This window comes from Pinus tabuliformis, chromosome 8 (assembly GCF_031772625.1).
Source record: "Pinus tabuliformis cultivar Carrire ecotype Pingquan chromosome 8, CPIR1, whole genome shotgun sequence".
In the NCBI taxonomy this organism is placed as follows: domain Eukaryota; kingdom Viridiplantae; phylum Streptophyta; class Pinopsida; order Pinales; family Pinaceae; genus Pinus; species Pinus tabuliformis.
In genome coordinates, this window is record NC_142294.1 from 1,846,104,770 (window position 1) to 1,846,127,137 (window position 22,368).

The window sequence follows — 22,368 nt, forward strand, 5'->3', positions numbered from 1 at the left end:
ACATTCCTCGTAAAGAGGGAGTGTTAGTTTTTGTAGCATTGGATGTGTTCTAGCCTTGAAATTTTGTGGAGAGGCTAGAATGCATGAGATCTCCAAAACCCAGAAATCGTTTCTGGAAATTCCACCTAGAAATGACTTAATTAGATTATTGGTCAGTTTTTAAATATTTCCTAAGTTAAACTTAGGGAATATTACTAATTAATCATAATTAATTAAGTTATGGTGAGAATGTTCAAGAAACTCACACGGATCGACTTCAAGTTAATCCTAGCCATCGATTAAGATCTAATCTTGGTCGTTGAAGTCTCAACAGAGGATTATAAGAAGAAGTCGATAGGGCTTAGAGAGGATACACTGGAGAAGTTCGATTTCATGAGCAGATCGATTTCTTCACTAGCAGCGTTCAGTTGCCACAGAGAGAGCCAGAGAATCGAAGCAGTGAGGGAGGGGCAGGGACAATGAAGCCGGAGGAAGGATTCCAGATTTGGTGAGTGCATTTGCAAAGAGGCAGAAAAGCCACAGAGAGGCTGACGCAGTGCAGCGCAGTTGCCTCTAGAGGCAATTTCGAAATTGTTGGGGAGAAGCAGAGTTTCAGTGCCAAAAGTTGGGCAGAGGTTCCAAAGGCCAGGAGAGACATTTTCCCAAACAGCAGATGACCAAACAGCTTGAGAAGAAGTTGTTCCGAGCTAAGTGTAGAAGTGACTGCGCAGAGCCAATTTGGAAGGCTCAATTTGAGCTGAGGTCAGTGCCCGGATTTGCTTGTGGAGTAAGGAAATTCCTCACTAGAATTTTCTTGCCAATATTCCTCTGTAGGATTGCCAGTTTCAACATCCAGTTGTACTCATATTATTTCGTTGTTGCATAATAATAAAACCCTCATTTGTTGCACTGATTTTCCCAAGTTGGGTTTCTCCAGGAATATTGGTCCAAAAATAATTGTCATCTATGTGTGTGTGCTAGTATTTCTTCCAGCATTTATTTCTTCTGTAGTTTATTTTTGTAGGTTGCAGTGTGATTGATTCAGTATTTGTTGTAGCAAACACTAAATAAATTGTTAAAATTAATTTAACAATTAGGAGAATTATTTCCAGTTGCTACAATAGGATTTGGATTTCCAAATTTTGACAAGTGCAAGATCCTAGATTTCATACATGAGCCATTAAGCTTCACCAATCACAACTCACTTTCAAGTTTCAACAATCTTTCATAGATCTCAGATTATCACACTTGTTATCATATATTAGAAAATTTGAAATTCTACTAAGGTTTAGTTACAAAACCCTAGAATTCACAAACACTATCATCTTAGAGAATCAAACTTCAACTAGGGCTTAGTTCCAAACCCTAGGACTTATGACCATCAACAATTATGTCAACACACATTTCTAGAATTTCATCATTATGCACAAGTATATCATGTGTTAGTCAAACCCAATGACACGAAATATCAATATTTTAAAGTTAGACATATAACAAACTTGATCAGACTAGGGTTTCGATCGGAAAACTACACATATACCTAGGATTTCATTTCTAGAACACTATACGGGTCTTGCTTATACAACCTACCAAACCCTAATGATCTAGGGTTATAACACATCAAACCCTAATTTATCAATACTTCAAAGGTTTGGGATTTCAGACATCACCATTCAATCCTAACAAGTTAAGGTTTTCATAACGATACCAAAACCCCAAACATGACATTATCAAAGCATCAAACATTTTCTTTAGACTTCAACAATAACCCTAAGTAGGCTAGGGTTTTACACATTATCATCAACATACCCTTAAGTTAGGGTTTTTTTACAAAGAACCTTTCTAGGGTTCTACAAGAATAATTAAAGAAATGAGGAGGGTAGATTTATTTAATGATGAATCACCCAATTAAGAATCTTTATGATTCAAGAGAGCTAGACACAATAATGTCAGTAATCAAAAATGAATATACCTTTATCATGAAGAGAGCAAAACTTATAGTCTAAGGCATACCTTTTGTTTCTTAACAAACCTTGTAACTCTAATGTTTTGTCTTGTGAGACCTTCCATAATTCTTGAGTCTTCAACAAGTTTTTCCTAAACAAGGAAAATATGAATAGAAATGTGATTAGTATTTAATGCAAGCAAAACTAGATAAGTAAGGAAAACTAAAAGTGAAAAGGCAATAAGATACTTATCTTTGGAAGTTGGTGAGGGCTCCCTCCAAGCTTGAGGAATGCCTATAATAACCTTATAAAAACAAATCAAAAAAAAAATCCAAAATATGTTAAATCTATAAATACTAGCAATCAAAAATGAAATAACTAAAGCTTAGAGCAAAGGACTTAGTAGTGTAAGTCCCTTGTATCTAATTCTTTGGCTTTATTCTTCTTTGGAGATCCTTCTTTAGTAATATTAGCTTGGTCCCTGTTCCTTTTCTTGTTCTTTAGATTGTCAAGATAGTCAATTTTATAGTGACCCATTTTACGACATTGATAGTATTCTATTTTGGACATGTCTACCTTCCTTCTTGGCCCTTTCGATTTCTTGAAGTTTCCTTTCTTGTGATAAGCAGAGTATGCATTTGAAACTTTCTCTTATTCATTGTTGGATACTAATGAGATTCTCATCTCTTCTTGGCTGCAGACATTCCATAATTGTTCAAATGATGGAGTTTCTTTCTAGTTGTTGAGTCCTGAAGCAAAAACACTCCATGTAGGTGGCAATCCCAATAATACAATAATCACTAGCTCTTTTTCCGATACAATCTCATCTATGGCTTGAAGGTCATTTCTAATTCTAGTTATCATTACAAAGAAAGAAGCCACAGTGTCATCTTTTGTCATTTTTGTGGTCCTTAATTCATTCTTCAGGCTTGCTACTTGACCAATGTTCTTGATAGTGAACAATTTTGATAAGGCTTCATACATTTCTTGAGCATGGTCTATGTTGGAAATGTATGGGACAAGATTGTCCTTTATACCTTCTACCATCAGTGTCATAGCCAATATTTTTGACTCTCTATACTTCACTTTATCTGCATCACTAGATCCTTCGGTAGGTTTCTTCACTTTTCCTCTGACCAAATCCAAGACTTTGTTCTTTTCAAGAATGAGATCAATTCTTTTCTTCCATGCCCTGTAATTTGATGCTCCTTCTAATTTGTTCTCTCCCTTTATTGTGTTAGACATTGTCCTTAAAGGTAGTAAGCTTCTTTCCTTATAAGATATCTTTATATGATCCCTTGCTCAATCCTTTTGAGGTTTCTTAGACTCCTTTCAGTAGATCCTCAAACTGCCTTTTCCTTCTTCACCTTAACTCTGATACCATGTTAGAAAATCAGAAAGGCAGAAAGATTTTCTTTATATAGATAATTACTTGTGATTTTCTTATCTTTATGTTCTTTATATATCTTTTAGTTCATCAAACAATTACCAAAACCATAGCACAAAGAGATCATAGACACCAGATATAGGCCGACAGCCAGGGAAAAAACCCTATCTAGGGGAAAACCCAGTCAACAATTCTTCCTTCAATAGTTTCACGAGATAATCCAAGACTCTTGACCTAGACAAAGACTTCCTCCACACCAAGTCAGCCCTTTCTTCCTTCTGCAGATGACAATCCTCCAACAGCAACCTCGACCTAGCAGCAGCAACTTGCAGGAGTAGCTTCGCCCTAGCAACTGGTAGCAGCAGCAGCAGAAAACAAGAAAGACTTTGATCTCCTAGAGGAATCCACGAGAGAGAGATAGATAGCCCAAAATTTCGATTTTCCCTTTTTCTTCCTCTTTTTCCAACTTCGCACTTCTTTTCCCTTCCCTTCTTTCTTCCTTGCACTTTTCCAGCTCTTTCTTCTGGATATCGAACTTGCTTGAGAAAGTGAATTTTCTCCAAATGAATTCAAACTGCTCCAATATATAGGCTTCTGGTGAGGCCGAATTACCCAGTTTGAGGTCGATTTGATCTCCTTGAGGCCGACTTGGTGTGGAGGGAACAAATAACATATTTGACTCAATATTAATTATTTTTTCATGATTCAAAAGCCCAAGAAGGGTCTCTTTAAATGGACAATAACTCTAATGACTCATAATAAATCCTAGAGTCCTTAATGGGGACTTTGACCTAAAACATGATGACCCAAGCATGAAACGCATGCTTTAATAAGTCATAATAATAATAATAATGTTTTCTTCATTCTTTTGATAAATACATTTCATTGTGGCTCAAATACATTTATGAAGACCGAACCTAGTTACATATTTCAACAAATGCAACCAAAAGAAAGATAAAAGCATATGAAGCCATAAATAAAGAAAAAAAGAATGCAAAAGATGGTTGGGACATAGTAAGCACATGGGAAAAATCCTAGCATGAGCTCTAACCCCTCCATTAGCCAACACTCAATTCCTCGTCATTTCATGCTCTACTAAAAGGAACTCTTGAATGTCCCAACCCCAATGAGTGATAAATTGCTACATCTTTAAGCCGTATTGGAAAAGCATAAAGCAAGTTGGATCTCCTAAGTTATACAAGAAAGAAAGATAAATCATTTAAGTAAAAGGCGCAACAAGGGGATGGAACAAGCAAGTCGAGAAAAGGGGTAACTCATGCCTCCACGATTGCTCCCTCTTCTCATTATAGCACTTAGAGATGTTGGACCTCCTTCAGCTAGTACAATGGCTATGGCCATCTTCCTTGAAGTCTTTCCCATTCCATTACCAACTTTAACATATGCACCTATCGATTGATGTGTCTAACTATGAAATGTCCTTGACCCTGGGAGTTGGAAGCACCTAATATGGCTAATGGCATAATAATCCCTAACATAAGTGTGGTAACCTCCTTACAAATTTTGAGCTAGAAATAGTTTGGAAGGCAAGGTTTGTGTGAACTATTTTTGTGCCCTTAACATTGAATATGGTCCACAATGATACTTTAATGGTTTTTGTCCCTAAAGATGTTGGTCTCACTTGATCTAGAGGGTATGTTTCAAGTGGTTCATTACACATGTAGTAGAGATCCTTTAAGGGATGGCTTTACACCTCCCTAGCTTAGAGGACGTCTTGCCCATTCTTGAGAAAAGATATGACTTTGCAACCCCAACGTCACCCTCCTGAGATGAATGTTGGGTTTTGAGGAGCCCCCACATATTTGTATGCCCCTTGCTACACCTCCAAATGTTGAAACGCTAGAAACCAAGGTATTAGCTCATTTGATGATGTGCCCGGATGGACCTATGACACCCCCAAGCTAGCCTTCAACCTGTTTGACAAATGTTGCCTTATTCCAGAGCCTAGATGATGATGGAGATCACTGAGGAGTCTAAGAGGGCTAGCACACTATGCCTAGATGTCAATGCTTGGTCCAAAGGTTGCCACGTCATTCCTGCATGCCCTAGGATGGTAACATGAGCCTCCTTGACGATGATGTCATGATGAAGAAGATGTTACTTGGAGACATACCCATGCACTTGATAATGTACCTTGGAGTGAGGAGCACTCATGGACCCACTTTGTCACTTGCTTGATAGAGATTGCCCACTCTAGAACGATGATGTCATGTTAGAGAGCATTTATTCCCACATGTGGGAGATTTTAATGTATTGTTTATGTTTTAACGCTATCTTAAGGTTGGCTTGTGACCTTTAGGCCCAATTGAATGCTCCAAGCAAACTTTCAGGACTTTTGTTGTAAAATTATGAAAAGTGACTTGGATGTCCTCATATAAATAGAGGGAAGTCTCTTTCATTCTCTCATCATCACATTCCATTCACCCTTCTCTCTCTAAAGGAGTGTGCACTAGTCCTCTTGTATTTTTCTCTTGGACACAATGGACATTTCGTGGAGCAAATTGTCTCGATGCAAATTTTTGCATGGAGAGACTTGTTTGGGATTAATGAAGTGATTCTTGTTGGAATTTTGTAAATTTATTGTCATTTTCTTCCATTTTGGATATTGTTCGAAAATTAGGCTTTCTATTTGTGCCATATTAAAAATTGCAATATCTTTCTTGAAATATTGATTCTTTATGGTATGTAAAATTTGTCTTTCAAGAATCGATCAAAGGAACTTGGTGCATGCATCATTTGACCTTAAATCTCCCACATAAAGAAGTCACTAGGGTTTCTAAGAGAAGAATTTTGATATTCCACCCTCTTCATCCAAGGCCCTATATCATAGACTTTGCCTAATTGACTCTATTTCCCAATTGAGAAAAGGCACTAGTCTAGTAGTGGTGATCATCTAAAAATCTTGTTTCTTTTCCTAACTTCTTGGTAGCCAGGTTTGGGTTTGGTTTTATTTTGCATCTTATGGTAATTTTTGCAACTATATGTCATTGTTTTATTGATAAAAATTGTATTTAATAAATCGAAAAGGAAAAATCTAGCATTAATTACATTTTTATCCCCAAATTAGGGTTGACGTCTAGGATGCTACTGGTATTTTACACGTATAAAACCATTAAAGACCATAAAAATTTGCTTTTCCTTGGCTTGTCTCTTCATAGCCTTTGATACTTTATTCAATATATCCCTTAGAAGTTATTTCTTGGTTGTTATATGATATTACATGCTTTAAACCTATATATTATAAAAACACTACTTTAAAACAACCCTCTTCTAGTCCATTGGGGTTGGCAGCAAGTGTGTTTGATTGCTTCTACCTCTTATCACAACGATCAAAACCTTGCTGGTACTTTCCTCCCTAACCATTAGACCTTTAGCACCCTTAAGCCCTTATTTATTGAAGATCTTGTTAAATGATATCGTTCGGCAAGCCTCCCTTGTGGAGATAACATCCACCACTAAATAGCTAGAAAGGGACCACTGATGTGATAGTGTTGGCTAATCTCTTCGTTGTTGTAAGACTTGGGTTGCCTAGTGTGGATTTGCACTAGGCCTACTAGGTGTTGCAATAACAAGACCCAACTAGAAGCAGCCCCTAGCGTGGCATTCTCCAGCCTTCGATTCAAGTATGCAGTGAAATGCAAGCTCCCTTTCCAATTGAAGCTCCCTCTTGGAATAGTTCAATCCTCGTTAGAACGACCCACCTACACTAAAAAGACAAAGAGGGATTTCTCCCTATTTTCCCCCCTCCATGTGGCTATGTAGCCCCTCAATGGCTCAATCTTCTAGATTTTGTGTGATCTTACTAATTGGAAAATTTATTAGATTAAACTGAATACTACAATAGAAAAAGAAAAGAAAAGATAGTAAGAGCCAACCAAGACATGCAAATGAAGTTCTTTTATTAATGGAATTGATCTCACAAGACAACAACAACAACTCTAAAGGGGAGGCTAGCCTTTTATAAAACTTTTCTAACAGCTAGATAACAGCTCATCGGACTCTCTAAAATAATCTTTACTAGTCATCCACATGTTGGAGACTCAATAATTTTTATTAAAACATTACAATACATTCATGAGTTTGCCCACTAAGGGGTCGAATTTACTTAAGATTCCTTTGGAGGTCCAACGTTCCCTTCGTTTATGGTCCAAAAGTTGGAGAATGGTCCAATTATGCCCCAACGTTCCATTGATCACCATAACGAATAGTTTGAATCTCTAGCTGTAGCAGCTACCTCTTGACTTAAACAACTAGTAGTAAATCGACTTCACCACCCATGCTTGAGATCTCTAATGCCTTGATGAATTTGCTAATTTTTCCACTGGGTTTGTCGTAACTCATCCTGATTTCATCTGGGTCTTGCTTCATTTGACCAAATTATGCCCTGTGTTGCTACATCATCACTACCTCTGCCACATCATCATACCCCCTTGATGGATGTCTAATGCATTTGAGAATTTGGAAAAATTAAAATGTAGGTTTTGTTCCCCTTCTTCTGTAGACCAATTTTGACATATTGTATGTCAAATTTTGTCAAGATATACCCTTGTTATGCCATCTGCACACCTACTGTACCCGTTGACCAGCTTTAACAAACTGTAACTTGCTACTACCTTCATTGATTAGAAAACTTTTATGTAGCATATCATCCTCTCATCAAGCTTAACAATATGGGAGCAAGCTAACTTTTTGACTTACGAGACCACTTGCATTGGGAAGCATATACTACTTTAGGAAATGTGAAAAGTTGACTTTGTGAGACTGCCATGTATGACAATTGTTTGAAGGATACTGCACCAAGGCCAAGGCCACATACAGACACAATAAACACATAACCGTGTGGTAAAACATAGGTGCACTTGACACAGGATGGACTGGCCCATACATTAGTGATCTTCCTACAAAAAGCAAGCTCCCCTAGAACCAATGAGTCCAAGGCCCTCCAATCCTATCCGGAACGAAAGGAGCTAGAGATAAACCCAAAGAGACCAGCCATTGTCCAACCAAACAAGGTCTAGGACACCTAATACAGGGCCTCATATGGTTGTTACAAGGCTTTTGACTTGTGACCTTGGGTTTACAATGGTGGTGAAATATGCTGCAAGAATCTGTATGTGCCCCTGCTGACATGAGGAGTAACAACACCTTACCTGGAACCCTTTTCCCTTTATGTAAGTATGTTTTTCCATTTCTAATTTAAAGGAAGCCCCAAGCTTATTTACAACCAAAAAAAAAACTCAAAGAGAAGAGGCTCAACCTTCTCCTGGTTTACCCAACCAATCTTCATTAATCAATGCAAGTCTTCCCTCCTTTATAAATAGTGAAAATCTACCATGTACCAGTTCTTAATTCCTTCTCTGAACATGCTGGTCACATGTGTTCAACAGAAAAGTTCAATTCGGAACATTACTTTTGTCAATCCACGCACAAACAAATAGATTTGTTTAACTACTTGTCCTACCCTAATATGTCCTAGAAGATCACCTAAACAGAATGGATTTCTATTATTATCAGATTTAGTATATGCTTCTGAAAATGCAGGTCCCTTTGGATAATGCTTTTACTTTTTGCTCAACGTCTCTTTGTCCTATGATCTTCCCTCAAAAAACCAACATTAAGATGACTATTTGACTTCATATTAATAAAGGTCAAACAGAAGATTACATGAACAATGGAATGCATCTTTATAAAGGAAAAATACCAACAGTATGGACTATTAAAAAACCTTGCAATGATGACCAAGGTGGTCACAAACGGTATGTAAATAACCATAAATTCTACTACATAAAACAAGGTGAGATCAGATATATTAGCGGATTCAGTTGAAGATAAACAATAAATGAAGATGGTACCTTGAAATAGCCATGACAACGCCTGCAGCTACAAGTAAGCAGCCAAATATCTGATTCACAGCGTAGCGTCTTCCTAAAATCAGGACTGATAAAATGAGTTGCCACACCAAAAATGTCTGCAGAGAAATGCTTAAACTCAGGAAGGGGTAATCAAAGTAGCAATGAGCAGTAGCTGAAGAAAAAAAGGTCAGTTATTTAGTTGTTTTCTAATTACAATGTAAGTAGATTATGTTTTTTAAAATGCATGACTAAGTCTTGACGCTTATTAGATTTTAAGCAATATCTGGTAAACATTAATTATGCCTTTTACATTAAAAATTAAATGAATTATTATGTTATTGGCAAGATTTCTCACTGCACAGCCAGCCCCGTTTTAAGTCACCTTTGGATTGTTTCACTTAGGTGAGAAAACTTTTTACATACTTTCTACATTGGAATCAATTTACCAGTTTCTAACATTAGCTTCTGTGATCAAATTTACTTTACAGACCAAGTTTTTAAGTATCTACGTAGTATTCATGAGGTAACAAAATAAATAGAAAAAACTATGTTCCAATTTGTTTTAAGGTAATCAAAAAAAATATCAACTTGTTGATACTAGATAGTCCTATGATTGAAATGCTAGGGTCAAAATTTGCATTTGCAGGGCTTCCTTTCAGCAAGATCATACCCATTTAGCAGAGTTTTGACATCAAGATCAGCATGAACCAGCATCTAATCATTATCTTTACCCACCCAAACTGCAGGAATATTTAAGATAAGTTTCACAGAACCATAACCAGCATTAAGTAGGCCCTTTGTCTGTGCATTTTCAGACCTGGTTTGTGTTGATTTTTCCACGGCACTCAAGAATCTGGTTTGAGTTTAAAATTTCGAACACAAACACACCCAAATGCCACAACACTTCTACTTTGCACAGTGGAATTACAAACATCAGTGAATCAACTAGTGCACATGACAATTTTAAATTTTTTAACCCACTACATGTTATATTACTATCTTTAATACAACAGTCCGAGGGCTCTTGTACCAGGATCATGGCCCTTACATACAACCCTGATACAAGGGCACAACTAAGGCTTGGTGTCAACAACTATGACCACCAATCTGCCCTGAACAAAGCACACTTCACCTACTTGCTGATGGTGGCCACGCACAGCCCTTTCAGTCCATGTACCTTGAGGCTTGAACACGTCTAGTGATCCATTGCCTTCCAATCTGCAGCTCAACAATCTGCCACTATCAATGAACACTGCTCCTTTAGGTCACAGAACTTTGGCCCAATACAATCTGCCCTGAACAAAGCACACTTCACCTACTTGCTGATGGTGGCCACACACAGCCCTTTCAGTCCACGTACATTGGACACGTCTAGTGATCCATTGCCTTCCAATCTGCAGCTCAACAATCTGCCACTATCAATGAAATCTGCCCTATAGCTGCACTTTTTTCCTTCAAAGATACCAGCACATAGGGACTTTGACACACTACCCACTTCTGCCACACTATTGCTCCAAAGATGACAGATCTTAGGGCATTGGAGGCTGCCATCTTATCACTAAAGATGATCTCTGCAACTCAATGAACTAGGACTTATCAACTAGCCCACTTGATTTCTCCTTTGCTCCTTCAAAGAGCCAATCCTTAGGATTTTCAGATCTGCCTACACACAGTGACAAATCTTCCTTTTAATGTTCTAGGGATCACCAAACCAGCCACTGACACCCCTCCAAGTCACTGTTCTTAGGCTGATTCAAACTGTTGTTCAGTACACTAAAGAACGACCCCCGACCATTACTTCCATCCCTTGCAAAATCAGCCCGACACTTTGTCCTTCTACTACTGCTGTTGCAGCCTCTTGTACTACCTGTACACCTGCACAATACCAGACTTAAGGGACAGATCTTTAGGGTGATTTTGTGCACAGGAAGCAGCCTTAACTAGGGCATTCGATCTGCTGTCCTAAACCCTAGGACAGACCTTCCTTTCTCATCCACTTCGGCACTCTCTTCCACTTGGAAACCCTCTTCTTGTTCTCTTGTCATAACCCTCCTCTCTGCCCAATCACTTCGCTCTTCTGCTCAGCAACCTGAGGCGAGCTCTGCGGTCACACTATAGGTCTGCTAATTTGAATTTAAAATTCAAATCCTTTTAGAGCCAAAAACCTAGATAACCTTAGGCCACCTTTTGAAATCTAAATCTCAACATTAATTTAATAATTTTCTTCTAAGCCCATGAACCAATAATAAGTTGCCATGTAACCTAATTTGGGGTTCTTGACCACATAATGGGTGCTTCATCTTTGAGCATGCATATCTCTCAAGAGTCAAACCATGAGGATCCTTGAGGAATTTATTTTCCAGCTTTCGGTGTTGGTTGACTTGTGCAAAACTTTGACTTTGAGACTTTGAGCTTCTCTTCATCTTTGGAATGAGGCTTCTCTCCATCACCGTCACGTGACTTCTCTTCATCTTTGGAGTTTTCATCCTTACAGCATGAGGACTCACCAACATACCCAAGACCAGTCTTGATAAGTGGTGATCTTTGGCAATTGAGAATGTCATCCAAGACCTGCGAACTCCTCAATCTTTGGTTGAGCTTGTCTACTTCTGCTCTCAGAGTGACAATTTTCTGTTCACATTTCATGCAATCTTCTTCCTTTTGCTTCATATGACTTCTTAAGACTTCCTTAATCCTTTTGGCTTCTTCAAGTTCCCTCTTCAAGGAGGTGATTTGCTTGCCAAGTTCTTTATCATGCTTGTTCCATTTATTTGGTCTTTCCTTGAGTTGGCTTGTCAAGGTGCTTTCTTTATTGTTTGCCTCTTGCAACATGCTTTTGAGATGATCCACTTCCTTCTTTGCTTCATCAAGTTCATGATCCTTTTCTAGTGTTTTCATCTGCTCCTTTTGCATTTCAATTTCACTTCTTAACCTGTTTATTTCATCAAGAGCCCATTCATATTTAGCATCCTTCTGCTCATTGTATTTCTTTAGATCTTTGAATTCTGAACTAAGACTGTTATACAAACTCCTCATCATCTCTCCATTTTCAGCCTTCTAAATTTGGAGTTTGAGAGATGCAACTTCTTCATAACTGCTAGCATTCTCCTTTGACTTCCCCATCTCAGATGCCACGGATTTGCCTTCAAGCAGTTAAACTTCCAAAAAAGGACCTACTCTGATACCAATTGTTGGAAACACTGAGAGGGGCGGTGAATCAATATTTTACCCTTTTTACACAATTGGTTAGATTCTTTTAAACATTCAGAGCATCAAAACAAAACATGAAACATCATCAAATCACATAAACAGTGCACAGAAGATTTTCTCTCAACAAAGCTTTGTTATGTATGGTTACATACAAGTTTACCAGCAATCAACTGGAATGAAGTAAAACACTCCTAAGTCTAAAGATGTTTACAGACACAGGTTTATAGGAGTCTTCAGTCTCCCTTACAATCAACCAATCAACCACTGCTACTTCAATACACTTCACTACTGTCACTCCACAATTGGACGCTGCCACTGCTGTTGCAATACACTTCACTGTTGCCACAGCTGCTGCAATACACTTCACTGTTGCCACAGCTACTGCAATACACTTCACTGTTGTCACTCCACAATTGTCTGCTACCACTTTTGCTGCACTTCACTGCTACCACTCACTCCACAACTGCCTGCAATCAAACGCCGATGTGATGCCTCTGCCCAACCTCTGACTGTTAGTACAAAAGCTGCAGTTGAAACACTAGCTCAACAAAATCAACACTCTCACTGTTCAACCCTGGCATTATACATCAAACATATAGGCCTGTGCTTGAACAGAATAACTGGCAACAACAATGAAATCTATCTCTGCAATGCAATTCTGTAGTATATTGTTACAACATTCTTCATTAACAAAACCCTAGCTCCTTTTCATAGTAGCCATACAGTCTACCAAGTCATGCACACAGGTTGGTGTCTAATGCATCATAGTTTGCTTGGTGTTCTGCTCCACATACACTGGTACCTTCTTGCTGATGAGAACCCTTTCTTCCAAACTCCTTTAACTGCTGTAGACTGATAAGGATAATGCATTGCACTGTAATCTCAGAATCACTCAACTGCGACAATAGTCATGTGACAATATCACTCTTACTGCTAAAGCCAGATTTCTTAACATGCACATTAATATGACAGTGATACCCTTATAATGAACATATTCAACAGGAAATGATTTAATGTATTTGCCTTACATGATGATGACTTTGAACAGTCTTCAAGCACAGTGAATACTCACAAACAATCTGAGCTTCAGTACTTGCATTAAGATGTGAACCCTGTATCAACTTAAGGTTTTTCCTTTGAAGATTAGCCTCTGTCTCTAGAATCTGGAAGTGTCAACTTCTATTATGATTGCACCCGCCATATGTGATACATCTTTTGCAAAACAGCTACACAAGGTCTGCAAACTTCTTAGTTGTTGATGTCCTGAAATGCTGCTCCTAGATCACTGTATTATATCTTCTGCAAAAACCTAGGTATTTGCAAGTTCTGGAACTGTGTAGAGTTTACTGCTCTTGTTTAGGGCACAGATTTGTCAGCAAGAGGAAGATGGACCTAGTGAATTTCAAGATGTATTTCAGAAGTGCCTTGAAACCTTTAGACTAGTGATCAAACCCTTTCTCAACCTTAGCATACTTGTATTTCAGGTACGATGGAGCAACTTCTGGAGCACAAGTGTTATAGGCTTCAAGACCTTAACAATTGAGTTTCCTTCAGTATAGATGCACAATGTAATACAAGGTCGCAATCACTGAATTATGCAAATATGCCAGACAATGTTACAAATGAGCATATGGGCAGTGCTGACATAGAATAGGTCTGTAGCTTTATATCACTGCTTTGAAGGCCGAAATTAACTGGAGCTAGATCGCCATTTCAGATCAAACAAAATTTGGCCTATACACCATATGAAAATGCAGTTCTCAAATGAAACTAAAAGGATTCGCACAAACACACTTAGGCTTTGCTTGAAGGTCCAGTTTCATGGCGCAGAATGAGGCTTAAAGTGATATATGTCAGTCCTGGAGCTGCTCGAATGTATTCTTCAAGATCTGCTGGTCCAAGAGTCTGCTCCTAGTTTCTGCAAAGAACTTTGTGTCTCCTCAAGAATAGGCAGATCTGAGTTGTCCACACACTGGTTTGTCTCCTCATACAAGTCCGAACTTGTCACAGTTCAGAGCTTCTCTGCCACGGGTCTGAACTGCTATCCTTATGCCACAGTTCACAGATCTGAAATACTTAAGCACAGGTCTGAGCTAAGTCATAGGTCTGAAATACTTAGGCACATATCCGAGCTAAGTCATAGATCTGAAATATGTAGGCACAAATCAAGCTAAGTTATAGGTCATAAATATATTGCAACAGGTCTGAAAATCTCTGCACAGGTCAAAGGTCCAACCGCATATAAATGAATGCCAGGATCTTGCCTAAAGGGAGCTGCATCATTAATAAAGATTAGCTTTTTAGATAAATCGGATGGATCCAAGAGCTGCAAAAAATCCAGCAAAATCTTATAACCCAAGTGGCCCTGGATATAGATCGAATTACTCAGAATATGCTCAGGCCAAAACTGTTCTGATCACGTTCAGAAGCTTGCCCTAGCAGAGGGCTAAAAATTACATTTGTAGCGAAGCTCTTGGGCACAATTCACTGCTCCAGATTTGCAGATTTTTGAAGGAAGAATTAACCCGTGTACAGTATGCGGACCTCCTGCAAAAAGAACTTAAAAAAAAAAAACCAAGGAATTCCTTTTTGGGACCATAACCCAAGCGAATATCCTTTAGATAAAATAATTAACCCAACATACCTTCTTCAGATCATGCCCCTTCGTTTCTCCACAAGACCACAGAAGATATATCATTTTTGAGCTTGATCTTCAATGTAAAATGAAGGCTAAAAGACTCCCTTATATAGAGGTTGAGGAGGGGTTCCATGGAGCCGACATGAATAAATTGGAAGGAAAATAAGATTTTAATTTTAATTTTATTGGAGCCAAAAATCATGAGGCCAACATGAATTCGGAGGGCTAACTTGAATTTAAAATTCAAGTCTTTCTAAAGCCCAAAACCTATATAACCTTAGGCCGTCTTTTGAAATTTAAATCTCAACATTTGTTTAATAATTTTCTTCTAAGCCCATGAACCAATAATAATTGCCATGTCACATAATTTGGGGTTTTTGACCACATGATGGGTGCTTCATCTTTGAGCATGCATATCTCTCAAACTGTGAGAATCCTCATGACGAGCCACATGCCATCAAAATCAGCATGACGAGGAGAATCTAACAAAGATGGTCTCCAAAGCACATTCATTGGTTTGCTTCTTCAAAATCTTCGACAAGTGCGAGGAAAGATCATCTTCCAAGGGATCCAAACCCTATACTTAGGGTTTCATCAATGCATCATCACATCCATGCATAACAACATACCGAGAACATCAATGACGATATCATGCACCCACTTTGACATCAATGGCAACATACTCAACAGATTTAGCTCAATATGAAATTATAAAATAAGCCTAAGGGAGAGGTGAAGACACATTGTGATTGAGGAAGCGATTTTCTCAAGGAGTGAGAGGCTCGGTAACTGAAAAGAAGAATAAAGTGTGTGGTAAGGGTTTTTCAAAAGGAGAAATTGTGGAGGCCAAGAATGCTAAGAGAGGGGAACAAGACTTGCAGAGTGAGGTCGAGATTTTGAGCGGGCATACAGTGTGAGAGGGATGCTAAGTTCTAGCTAGTCGCGCGAGGAGCGGTCGAGTTTTCTAGTGGAATGAGACTTGGAGGCCAAGTTTTGATAGAGGGGTCGAGAATTCCACAGCACAACTATGCAACTAAGAGGAGGCCGAGACTTGCAAGTACAAGTTGAGGCTTTTCCAAGGCCAAGTAATTCTCCAAGCAGTCGATTTCCAGAGGCCAATTTTCCTTGGACTAAAAATACAGTGGGTCATTTCCAAGTTCAATCAATTGTTGTAAATCCTGTGTATTTCTATGTGGATCATGGCCCTAATTTTCCATATTAATAAAAGTGAAGGAAGATTTGTTGGGAAAAACAAATTTTTTGTTCTTGTGTTGATTTTCCTATTTATTTCCACTGCATAATTTTTAATTGTGAAGTTAAAATACCACTGTGTTTTGTGAAAATTTGGAAGACCCAAATTTCTACTGCAACAACTGATTAAGTTTCTTCTATTTGTTAATTACTAAACAAATTATTTACTGCATCCTATAGCAAATACCGAAACTAATACACCGCAGCCTTCAACAATTAAAATTATATGCGGAAACAAGAAACTGAGAAAGAAAGAAATACATGACACATGACACTGTTATTTTTAGACAATGCCCCCGAAAAAACCCAATGCGGGAAAATTGGTGCAGCAACTAAGGGTTTGTATTATTAAGCAGTAGTTTTCTGAATACAATCTTTGGATGCCTTGTTGGCTATCCAATACAGAGAATCTGACTGACAGAGAGATGAATGAGATATACCTCACACTATCACTGGTGATCCACGACTAATCTACGCCGTGGATTGTTGGCCCCACGCTGGCTTTGCACAGCTACTATGTCAGCCTCTCTGGGATCTACGTCACCTCTTCTCGGATCTCTTATTGTCTGGAGATTTGAACTTCAAGCCTTCCAGTCTCACACCCCGACTTCTTGCATTGAAACTCATCTCTCTTAGCTAGAATTTGAACTCCCTCTGAAGCTTTGCACTGCTTCTACTTGGCCTTATACTGCCCAGCGTGGCCTCTGCACTGCCTCTACTTGGTCTTATACTGCCCAGCGTGGCCTTTGCGCTACCTCTACTTGGCCTTACACTGCCCACTGTGTGGCCTATGTGCTGCGTCTTCTGGATCTCTCTCTACCTCCTCTATGATGTATTCCCGGATCAGGAAAACTCTCCAACCGGAACTATCCCTGCCCCTCACTGCAAGAAATCACTTCAATCTTCTCTCTAACAACTGCTACGCTGCCATCTCTGAGAAATTCGATCTCTTGATCTCTCTCCAATGCGTCTTCCAAATGCCCATCGAAGTCCTTCTTATAATCCTCCAGTTGAGCAATCAACGGCCCAGATTAGATTCTAATCAATCGCTCAAATCATTTGGACTCGATCTCCATCTTCTTCTAGATGTTTCACCCTCAGTTTGATTAATACCCTTTAATTATTTTAATTTCCTAAGTTTAGACATAAGCACCCATTAAAAGTAATTAATTATTTTTTAATAAAATTGTATCCGGGTGGAATTTCCCAAAACGATTTCTAGGTGTTGTGGAATACGTGTCCTAGCCTCCCTGCAAATTATGAGGCTAAGAGTACATCCGATGCTACCAGAAATCAACACTCCCTCTTAGCGAGGAATGTGCTCTAGGAATGCAACCTGCTGAAGCATCACCCTGCTCTATAACATCTCCCTCTGTGTTGTTGATCTCTGACATCATTGCCCGCCAAGTACTGCGCAAATGTTGCATATGTATTGTTGTTGACCCTGCCACTGCCAACATTGCATATGTACTGCAACTCTCATAAGTTCTGCATCTGTGCTGCTGCTGCCACTGCCACTGCCAATACTGCATCTGCATTGCAACCTTCTCCAATTGTTTCTGCTACTGCATCAGCAACGGAAAAGCATCCAAAATTACTGAACAGGTGTTCAGCATGATGCATCTGTTGCTGGAGTTCTGACTGCTGCTAGTCTTTGCGCTAACCCTCTGAAGCCTCTGCGCTGCTGTTGACTCTGCACTGCTGCCAAATCTGCTCTGTGCTGTGCAGTTTCTAGCTCTCCTAGCTACTGCAACTGTCACTCCTCTGCACCAACTGACACTGGTCCATCCTACTACTTCTGATCTGGGCTCCCATAGCAAGGTATTGATCCAAGAGGTGGACTCCTCAAGGATGTTGCCCATGTGTAGTTTTTTCAAACTATAGTTCTAGATCACCCCACCTCTCCCCTGGAGGTATCTGGGTACCCATGGCAAACTCCTCCTCTTCGATCTTTGTAGATGCAGCCTTCAGATCATGCTTCTCGTCCTTGTCCTTCTTCTTGAGAGGACACTACGTAGCGTAGTGACCAAGTTCACCACACTGGAATCAGTTGATCTTCGAAACATCTTTCTTCTTCTTTTGTTGCTCCTGCTGTCCCTTAGATGCAAGGGCCGCATTCTCTTCCTCCTCTTTTGGCTTCGTCCCACTGCTGATGCTGCTATCAAGTTTGCACTTGACAAATTCTCTCCTCATCTCTTCCTATTGAAGAGCGGCCCACATTCCTTCCCAATCCAGCAATCTCTCTCTGCCCAGGATACTCTAGACAAACACTTTCCATTCTTTTGAGACTAAGTTCAGGGCCAGCCTCACCATTTCGCTAGGCTAAGGTGTTGACCCCATAGTTGCCAACGAGTCTCAGATTTCCTGAAGCTTTGGAAGGAACAAGTCAATGTGTTCCCCCTTCTGCATCTGCGTGGATCTCATCTTTTGCTCCAAGTACATCTTTCGTTGCTCAGAAGATCTTTCGTATAGCGTGGCCAATGCTTCCCACATCTGTCGAGCAGTATCTTTGCCAGCAATGTGACATACTACGTGATCTCTCACTCCGTCGAGGATCAATCGTTTGGCCATTGCCATTTCAACCTTGTACTTTTTGAGCGGATCTGAATCCACGGGTACAGCTACCACACTGTCGACATAGATTTTGAGATCATGTTCATCCAGAAGACATGAGATCCTTGCCTTCCAGATCACATAATTGGATGCACCTTCCAACCAATCCTGATCTCGCAACCCAATAACTGCCATGTTTGCCATCGAAATGTTGAACTGCCTCCTCTCTCCTCTGCGCTACCGCTGGGCTGGCCTACGCACTCCCTACTGGAGTTAGTAGATATGTTGCTCCTTGTTGCTGCTCAACAAATGAGAATTCAGACTTCTTGGTTGGAAGTCCTCTGAGGAAGAATTCCCTCAAGGTAGTGTCTCCTCTCTTCTGACGTTTTTCTACCCCAGCAACTACTACAGAAAACTATGTCTCATTAGAAACTGCTTTGTGTTGAAGTTTCTGCTGTGCTGCTCCCTCTGTCACTGACAAATCTCAATTTGGAAATCTTACCTCTCTGTCGACTCACTCAGAGAGAGATCTTCCACGAAAATTTTGCCCTCCTGGCTTGGACTGCGCAATCCCTCTGGGGATTCGACTTGCTGCCTATGCTACACTTCGACTTCCCTCCTCCTATTCAGCTTTGGGATTTTCTGGCTCTGCTCTCTGTGAAAATTCCTAGATCTAACAGTCTCAGAAATCCTACTGCAACCAATTGAATCTACTTCACTTAGATCGTAAATTACATTACAAACTTATCTCAGATTTCTTCTTGAAACATTGAAGTAAATTACTGAAGAAGCCTACACCAAATTAAATATGATTATGAAACATAGAAACTAAGCAAGGAAATACAAACACATAAGACACCATTATTGTTGGACAAATGTGCCCGGAAAAACCCAAATTGGGAAAACCGGTGCAACAGTAAGGGCTTTATTTTATTATGCAGCGGTGAAATCTGAGTACATCTATGGATGCCCAATTGGCAATCCAAACAGCAAGAAAATCTGGCAGAGATATTCCCTAAGCAACCCTAGCACTCGTGTTGAATGCACTCGCATTCCTGCACTTGCGCGTTCCTACACTCGCGAATTCCTGCACTAGGAATAACTCAGCCTCTTGCTATTGCCTCTACGGATCTAGAAATCTTGCTCCTGATCATTGTCCCTGCCCCTCTACTACAAAAGATCTCTTCGGTCAAAAATTTCCTCTTGAGAACTTATCACTTCAGAAATTCGATCTCTTAATCTCTCGGTGTATTTTCCAAATGACCCTCAAGCCCCTTCTTATATCTTCTTATTATACAACCAACGGCCTAGATTAACTCCTAATCAAAGGCTTAGATCATTTTAACTTGATCTCCGTCTTTATCTAAAAGATTCACCCACAATTAGATTAATACCCATTAATATTTTAATTTTCCTAAGTTTAGACTTAGGAACTCCATTAAAAATATTAATTATTTTAATATAATCGTCTCTGGGTGGAATTTCCTAAAACGGTTTTTGGGTTCTTTGGAATACATGTGCCCAAGCTTCCCTGCAAAATTTGAAGCTTAGAGCACATCCGATGCTACCCCAAATCAACACTCCCTCTTAGCGAGGAATGTGCTCTAGCAATATACTGCTACTGCATACTGCTTTGACTCTAAAGCATCCTCCTCTGCATTGTTGATGTCCAACATGATGTCCACCAACTAGTGCATTGTTGCTATTGTACTGCTGCCTTTGGCACTGCCACTGCCAATGCTACATATGTACTATAGCTTCCTCTCAAATGTTGCATTTGCTATGCTGGTAGAACTGCCACTGCTAACACTGCATCCGTACTGCAACTCAGTTGCAGAGAGAAGTAACTGAAAACACCCAAAACTAGATAAGTATCCCGTGGATACACCTCGGTGCTGAAATCCTGACTGCTGCTAGTCCCATGTTGTCTTTTGAAGCCACTGCGCTGCTGAAGCTCTGCACTATGCCTCCATGCACTGTTGCCTCTCTGCTCTGCGTTGCTCAAGTTCTGGCGCTGCTAACTACTGCATCTGTCACTCCAACACTCCATGACACCAACGGAAAAATCCTCCATCCCGCTACTACTGATCATAGGCTGCCATAGCAAGGTGATGATCCAAGAGGTGGACTCCTCAAGTATCCTACCCATCTGTAGCTCTATCGAACTACAGTTCTATATCAACCCACCTCCCTCCTGGAGGTACCTTGGTTATCATGGCGAACTCCTCCTCCTGTTCGATCTTTGCAGCTACAACCTTAGAATCGTGATTCTCATCCTTGTCCTTTTTCTTCAAGGGACACTGGGATGCATAGTGGCCCATCTCGCCACATCTGAAACACTTCACCTTGGAGACTTCCTTCTTTCGTCTTTGTTGCCCCTGCTACCCTTCGATGCAAGGGTTGCATTATCCTCCTCCTCTACTTACAAGGCTTCAACACATTGTTGTTGTTGCTTCCGTTAAGTTTGACCTTGACCAGGTCTCTCCTCAGCTCTTCTTGTTTTAGAGTTGGCCGCATCTCATCCTAATTAGGCAATGCTCCTCTCCCTAGGATACTCTGGACAAAGACTTGCCACTCATCCGAGACAGAATTTAGGGCCAGTCTCACCAATTCCAAATCCTGAGGTGTATGTTTCATAGCCAACAACTTATCACGAGTCTCTTTCAGCTTCGTGAGGAATGGATCCACACGTTCTCCCTTCTGCATCTGCGCACATCTCAACTTTTGTTCCAAGTACATCTTTCGCTGCTCAGAAGATCCCTGATACAATGTGGCCAAAGCTTCCCACATCTCCTTCGTAGTTGCTCTACTAGCAACATGGCACACCATGTGATCCTTGACTCCATCCAGGATCATCCTCTTGGCCTTTGCCATTTCAGCTATGTACTTCTTCAGCGGATCTATATTCGCAGGGACAGCTACCACACTATCAACATACATCTTGTGGGCATGCTCATCTAGAAGGAAGGACATTCTAGCCTTCCAGATGACGTAGTTGGAAGCTCTGTCCAACCTGTCCTGATCCCTCAAGCCACTGATTGCCATATCCTCTGAAAATTGTTGAACAGCTCCCTCTTTCTCCTTACTGCATAGCTTCTAGGCTGGCTTACGCACTCCCTGATGGAGCTGGTAAGTCTGTTTCTCCTCTGTTGCTCAACAAATGAGAAATATTGATTTCCTCGGCAAGAAATCACTGAGGAAGTATTCCCTCACTATGCGATCTGCTTCCTTCTTCCGACAGCTTTTCTGCCCAGCACTCAGCTTGCAAAAAACTACGTCCCTCTAGCTCTGTGTTGATGCTCTGCGTGGTTCCCTCTGCCTTGGCAAATTCTCGATCCGACAGTCTTACCTCTCTATCAGCTCACTCAGAGAGAGACACCCACAAAAATATAGCCCTCCTGGCTAGAACTGCGCAATTCCTCAAGGGATTCAAACTGTTGCTTGCTGCAGCAAGGTGGCCCTTGCTTAAGTGCTAGATTTTCTCTTCCTGTTTCACATCAACAGCTCTGATACCATGTGAAAAATCCTAGATCT

General features: G+C 40.1%; 1 pseudogene across 1 annotated transcript in view; it reads right to left on the minus strand.

Moving 5' to 3' along the window:
• The window catches only part of LOC149243645 (protein CLT2, chloroplastic-like), a 128,983-nt pseudogene that overhangs the window by 70,595 nt on the left and 36,020 nt on the right, over positions 1–22,368 (minus strand). The window contains exon 4 of the transcript XR_016246700.1: positions 9,183–9,298. The product of XR_016246700.1 is annotated as a protein CLT2, chloroplastic-like (transcript). The remainder of the gene's footprint in view (positions 1–9,182; positions 9,299–22,368) is intronic.